Source organism: Benincasa hispida, chromosome 10 (assembly GCF_027475165.1).
Source record: "Benincasa hispida cultivar pf3 chromosome 10, pf3_genome.v1.1, whole genome shotgun sequence".
In the NCBI taxonomy this organism is placed as follows: domain Eukaryota; kingdom Viridiplantae; phylum Streptophyta; class Magnoliopsida; order Cucurbitales; family Cucurbitaceae; genus Benincasa; species Benincasa hispida.
In genome coordinates, this window is record NC_143487.1 from 9177454 (window position 1) to 9184437 (window position 6984).

Consider the following 6984-nt stretch of genomic DNA (forward strand, 5'->3'; position numbering starts at 1 on the left):
TACTTGAAATTTATGTGGAGGCATAAAGATGGATCAAGTTCGAGTAAATAGTCAAAATGATCTATAGTATATGAATAAGGTTGGGTACCTTATTCTGGTAACAATATTGGATGCGACCTGCTCTGTAGTTGTTACAAGGAGTTGTAAAGTGCTACAAACGAAGTGATCCTAATTCGTTCATGTTGGGACATGAGAAGTGGGGGTTTCCTTGTGCAAAAGGGTTTGTACAAGATCGGACCACAAAATCAATCACTCTTACTTTATAACACTGTTTACTGTTTAAGATTGACTATTTCAAAGCGATGACCTAGGTAACTTGACCTTAATTCTGAGCTAATTATGAACTCCTGTTTATTTAGATGTATCCTTAGATTTGCATAGGTGAGAGTTGACTCAACAGCGCGGGCTCAATAAACCTCCCATTTCAGGGGTAAGACTGGATAGATAGTTAGAGACATAGGATACAAGACGGAATTCACTTCTACCCGCTTTTAGGAATAGTAAAGAGGTTATTCCCTTAAGTGCTGATTCTGGGTCTTGAACAAGGGATTCCACCCTCTCATTGGACTGAAAGGGACTTGGTTTTGTTGATTGGATCACAGAACAATTGTTCATTAGAGGATCAGTGGGGACTTAAGAAACAAGAGATAATTTCGGGATTAAAACAGAGATTCGACCCGACCGTTATTACGAACAACCTGTGAAGGGTTGACTTACTAATCATAGTTATATCAAGTGGACAACAGTAAGGGGAGTTCAACTATGGGCTTTAGTGGAGTGATCCATTAGTTAACAAATGGAGGTTAGATTGGTCTAATGAGTTTAGCCGATTGATCTCAGATTGTTAGAGCCCATGATCCGTAGGTCCACGAGGTCCCCCTACTAGTTCAGAAATGGATTAGCTCTAGAGTAGCGTGATAAGTTAATTTGAAACGTTCAAATTAGAATCAAACAGAATTGGAAAATATATATTTAAATATGATTTAAATATATGAAGATGAATTAATTTAATATTAGATATTAAATTATTTAAATAATTATTTATTAATTTTATTAGAAAATTAATTTATGAAATTGATTTGTAAAATTAATAAATTTTGATTTTAGAAATAAAATATGATTTTAAAATCAATTTTAGATTTTTAAAATAGAAAAACACAAAAAGGAAAAATAGGATTTTTCCATCTCCATCTTCAACTAGCTCACAAAGAACCCACCATCTTCAATCTTCAATAACTTCAAACATGAGCTGCATCTCATGCAGCAAATCTTGCATAATATTATGCAATATATTGAAGAGATTGGAGTGAAGTTGAAGTGTAGCAACCGATTGAATTTTTTTAAAAAAATTGGGTAGAAGAAGATGATCTTCAATTTGGGTTGTTGCAGTGAGCTTTCTCCAAATTCCCTTTGATACCAGATTATTTTGAGTCCCACAACTCAATCTAGAGTAGCAAGAGAATAGTAGGAAAGATCTTGTGGTGGTCTACACAAATATTTGGAGGAATTAGCAGCTGGAAATCAAGATTTTAACTGTTCTTCAAAAGTATATCTTGAAATCCATTAAATTCTGTTCGAGCATGTTTTCTTTTCTGCCAAAATTAATCAATTACAGTGCTTATCGATCCTCGTCGCTTTTGCTGCGTGCTACTATGTGTCCAACAATTAGTATCAGAGCATCATATAAGCATTAAATTCAATTTAATTTTGATTTGGTGGGTGTTTTATATGAGAATATGAAACTGTTGTACTGATATGGTTTTCTGAGTTTTGGCCTTCAATTTCTCTTTAATTTCTTGTTTCAATTTGTAATTGGCTCTTGTTTGATGAACTTATATGTAAGAGTCTATAATTTATTTGGAGTCATTAGAGTTAAAATTAAGTTGTAATTCAAAGAAACAAGTGAAGAGACCAAGTTGAAGATTCCAGAAAATCAGTCTCTATTCATATCGTTGTTGAGCTTTAGTAGTTAAACGATCGTTAGCTTCATGCGTTAGACGATGTAGAAAAAGCTAAACGATCGTGTAGTTTCGGGCATTGATATTTTAGTGCTAGACGATCGTGTACCTGTGGGAGCTAAGCGATGCGTTGTATTGCTATGCGATGGCACTACACGATCATGTAGCTTCGGGTGGGAGCTAAGCGATAGCACTACACGATCGTTTACCTATGATCGGGAGCTAAGCGATGCGTTCAATTGCTATGCGATAGCACTAACGATCGTCTACCTCTATGCGGCAGCTAGGCGATGCGTTGAAATGCTAAGCGATAACATTAAGCAATCGTTTACCTATGCGCAGCAGCTGGGTGATGCGTCGAGAGCTATGCAATAGCACTAAACAATCACTTACCTCATGCGCGCGCTAAACGATCAAGATGAGGCGCTAGACGATGGTACTAAGCGATCGTGTAGCATCCTTCGGCACTAGACGATGACACTATACGATAGAAGGCAAACACTACACGATCTTATAGCTTTGTTAAGCAATATGCGTTAGTTGCTAAACGATCATACAAACACTAAACGATCAGGCAAAACGCATGACGATAGTCGTTAATGCTAAAGGATCAGCCTTGGCGAGATAGTGAGCAAGAGCAAGAGCAGTCTAGAAATCTGGTCCGGTTCAGACTCTGCTGGTCTGGTTTAGACGGTTCAAATCCAGTTCAAACGGTTTTGGAGTGGTTCGAGCGGTGGTGAATCTATTTTTGTAATAGTTAGGCTTTTGTTTGCTTTTTTTTTTGCCAAAACTAAAACCATATCAGTCTGTGTTTAATTATTTATGCATTGAATATATGTTATAATTAAATAAATCTTGTATGTGCATATAGTATGCCATTTAGATTTAAAATCCCACTATAAAAAGCATGCAACATGCATTGAAAATATGTTATAATTTGTTATAATATATAGTATGCATGTTAGGGTTTCTTGTATTTAATATAAGTGTTATATTAGATATTGAATGTTTGTATGTAGTGGATGTTTAGTATGTCTTTAGTTTTATAAGTTATTATAAAATTGGGTTAGACATTTAAAATCCATAACGAAGAATAGTTGCATGCTCACGTAGGTTAACCACTTGTTTTAATAGTTAAAATAGGTCATTAAACTTGTAAAACTAGGGTTACAAACTCAACTGGTATATAATCTTGTCGAAGGCTGGGGGTATTCAAGTTGACGGTCTACGGAACACCTCCTACTTGGGGATTATGGCCGAATAATTGAGCGTTGATAACCGGTTTTATGAGTATTTGTGAGAGATGTGAGGTAATAAAAGGGTTTATCACCTAGATATCGTAGGTTTAAGTCCAATTATAAGTGTTATACTTGGATAAACCACATAGACTTAGGATTTTTCTTATTAGCCGGAAAAGAACTTAAGTATAAATATAACCCCAAAAAAAAAAAAAAACACTTTAGTGGTAGTCAATAACTTCTATATGATAGAGTTATTAGAAAACTTTAGCGGGATATTAATAACATACAAAATATGTTATTTTTAGCTCTTACATCCCTAAGAGTTTACAGTCTGGATTTAAGCTGTACTTTGTGTCACCTTGGAAGTGACCTCAATATTTCAACTGCCACGTCTTCACATAGTTCACACTGTGAGATTCATATGATGCTTCGTGTCACCCTGGAAGTGACCTCCATTCGAAAAGTGAATGTATGAGTCAATACCAAGGTGAACGGGGGAAGTAGTTCATAGTAAGTGGGTGAAGGATATGTGTCAACATATCCTACGGTCTCCTCTATTAATCTGAACCGTGAGATTCTTATGTTGTGCCTGCTGTCGTTTTTAATGCAACACTAGCTAGTCGTTAACTGTGGCAATCCCTATAGAGGGTTGTAACATAAGATTCGGAACAACCCAGACTTTAGTAAAATGAATAGGGTCTTATAGTTCTATCTTGGGTATTGTCTTCTATTTCTTATGCATACTCATACCATTCTGTAAGATCCAAAAATGGTGGATCTATACTTACAGAACTATTAAGTTTAATAATTTATGACCAAAAGCGGTACCTAAATGACTATCGAAATATGAGTTATTATGGAGATAGTATTTAGTCAAGAATGTCTTGATATAGTATCGTTGCAAAAGAATAATCTTGGGTATATTATTAAAATTGCTAAAACTTGATTGGATTTATTATTTCAGAATGGCGAGTTCAATAATACAATTGTTGACATCGGATAAACTTATCGAGGATAATTATGTGAATTGAAAATCAAATTTGAACATGATACTTGTGATAGACGATTTGCAGTTTGTTCTAACTAAGGATTGTCCTCCCATTCCTAGCTCTAACACAAACTGAAATGTTGGGGATATGTATGACAAATGGGTAAGGACTGATAAAGCTCGTGCTTATATCCTTGCCAGCTTATCTGATGTGTTGGCAAAGAGGATATAAGTACTGCTAAAGAGATTCTGGAATCTCTGCGAGGGATGTTTGGACAACCGTCCTTCACCCTGAGGCATGATACCATCAAGTACATTTACAACAGTCACATCAAAGAGGGGACCAATACTCGTGAACATGTCCTGGACATGATGGTCCACTTTAATGTGGCAGAAGTAAACGATGTTGTCATGGACGAGAGAAGTCAGGTTGCCTTTATTCTAAAATCTCTTTCGAAGAGTTTTCTGCAATTTTGTACGAATTCTTTAATGAATAAAATTGAATACAACTTGACTACTCTACTGAATGAGCAACAGGCTTACCAGACAATGTTGAGAACAAAGGGTCTGGAGTCAAAAGTAAATGTTACTACTACCGAGAAAAGAGGAACGTCCTCCAAGCCTGATGTTGTCTCCTTTTCGAAGAGTAAGCTGTGAAGAAGGGTAAAGGGAAATAGAAGAAGAAACCTGATGGACAGAAAGGCAAGGATAATGCTGCATGCAACGAAGAAGGACACTAGAGGAGAAATTGCCCTCAGTTCCTTGGCAAGAAGAGAGCAGAGAAAGGTAACCTGGCTGACTAGTCCCTGGGACCATTTGCTCAGCTCGACTAGTAGGAGAAGTTGCTGCTTGTTTTTAACTATTAATGTAAAGCTTGTAAAGAACAAATTGTATATATTTTTGTGATAAATGAAGTGTACATTTTTTTTCAAAAATTATGATTGTTCAAGCAACTTCTGTTAAGAAACAAAGTGTTAAAAGCCATTTTTAAATATTCATATATTTAAAGGACTAGATCAAAGTATAGAAAGTTTAAAGATTTCTACATCTGACTGTTAACAAAGAGTTGTTAAAGATAGGTCAGATGCATCTTACTCAAAGAGTTGAGAGTACCTCATTGTAGTGGGAGGAAAGTGTGCTTCCTGACCATTATTAAGATGCAATCCCCATATAGTTTTATCAAAAGCCTATTGTATACTAAACAATATTTACAATGATTCTCTCAGTTAAAGTGTTTACAAATTACCTAGTAGGACTAGGAATACCTAATAATCTAGGGCAAGTGGAAGAAATATCGGGTATAGGATACCGAATGGTAAAAGATGGGTATGGGATGCCCTAGTTTATTGTATTTCTCTATAAAACTTAGAAACTCAGTCATATATATCAAATATATAAGTTACTATTGGAGTTCTAGTCCAAGTGGGAGTTTGTTGGGTTTTATGTCCTAAAGCTCGTGGTATGTAAACAATAGAATTTATTCTGGAAATTCAATAAGGTGTTATTGAATAAATGGGGATTTAAATAGAGGCAGGGATGGGGATGGGGATGGGGAAGGTTTCCTCGCCCTCACCCTACCCCATAGACATCTCTACACTTTGCGTCCATTTGTCGTGCGCATGTCTGTTGTAAACCCCGCGCACCTCTAGCGCGTGCAAACACCTGTCAAGCCGCACTTGGATGCCAGTGCTCACACATTGCCTGTCGCGCAGTCAACCCGATGCTATCCTGTGTTTGCGCACCCTAACACATTAGCCTTTGCCACCTGCGCCCGTGCGATGCCCATGCCCTTTGCCTATGCATCTGTGCATGCCAAAAGCATCACACAATGCCTTCTGTGCATTTTCCAGCCCACTGCTCGTGTCAACGTGCCTAGACTGCCCTAACGCACGACCAACCCATCTCTTGCTGCCCTTTGAATGCCAAAACACCTAATTGCTCTATTTTGAGTTGGTAAGCTAAATTTAGGGCCAAAAATGTATTCTAAGGTTATATTTAGCCCTAATTTTGGATTCTAAAACAAACTTGGATAAATTCAGGACGAGTTGAAGTTTAGGGGAGACTGAGGATCCAAGAAGAAACTAGAAGGCTAGGAAGGCTTGGAGAAAAGGAAAACATTATCGGTTGACTGTGAGTGACCCTTCATAAAAAGAAAAACCCTATTTTTCTATGTTTAGAAGTGTTTTATGAAATTAGTTATGTTTATGAGTTATTCCAAGGTTTATAAAGACAAATATGATTTTATCATCATGCTTTGAGTTATGGATTTAAATTCAAACTCTTGTTTGATTATTCATGTGATGTTTTTGAAAAGTAATGGTTTGAGAAAAAAGTTTTCAAACCATTGGGTCTAGTACTCAGGTCGAGATATTTGGGCTCTGCGTACACGTACAGCAACTGCTATGGTTGAGTTGGTTTTCCATTAGCGAAGACTGAGTCTGTTGTGTTAGTTCCACTCAGTGACTGAGTGTGTTGAGTTGGTTCCACCTTAGTGCCTGGGTATGTTGAGTTTGTCCACCCTAGGGATGTTCAGGTATAGATTTGATGATTGTTTTATCATGCGTTATCATGTGTTTAATTAAGTTTCATGCAATGCTTTGTTAAAAAAGATCTACACATGTGTTTGGATGAGATTCTATTAAAATAACATGCGTTAAAAGGTATTTCTTTATTCATGCATTTGAAAAAAGTTTCTTAATTAGGTTTTAAAGCACACGTGTATAAGTTTTCAAACATGATTTTGAAATGAAAAGATTGTTTCATAAAATGTCACTCACTGGACATCCCAAGATTGCAA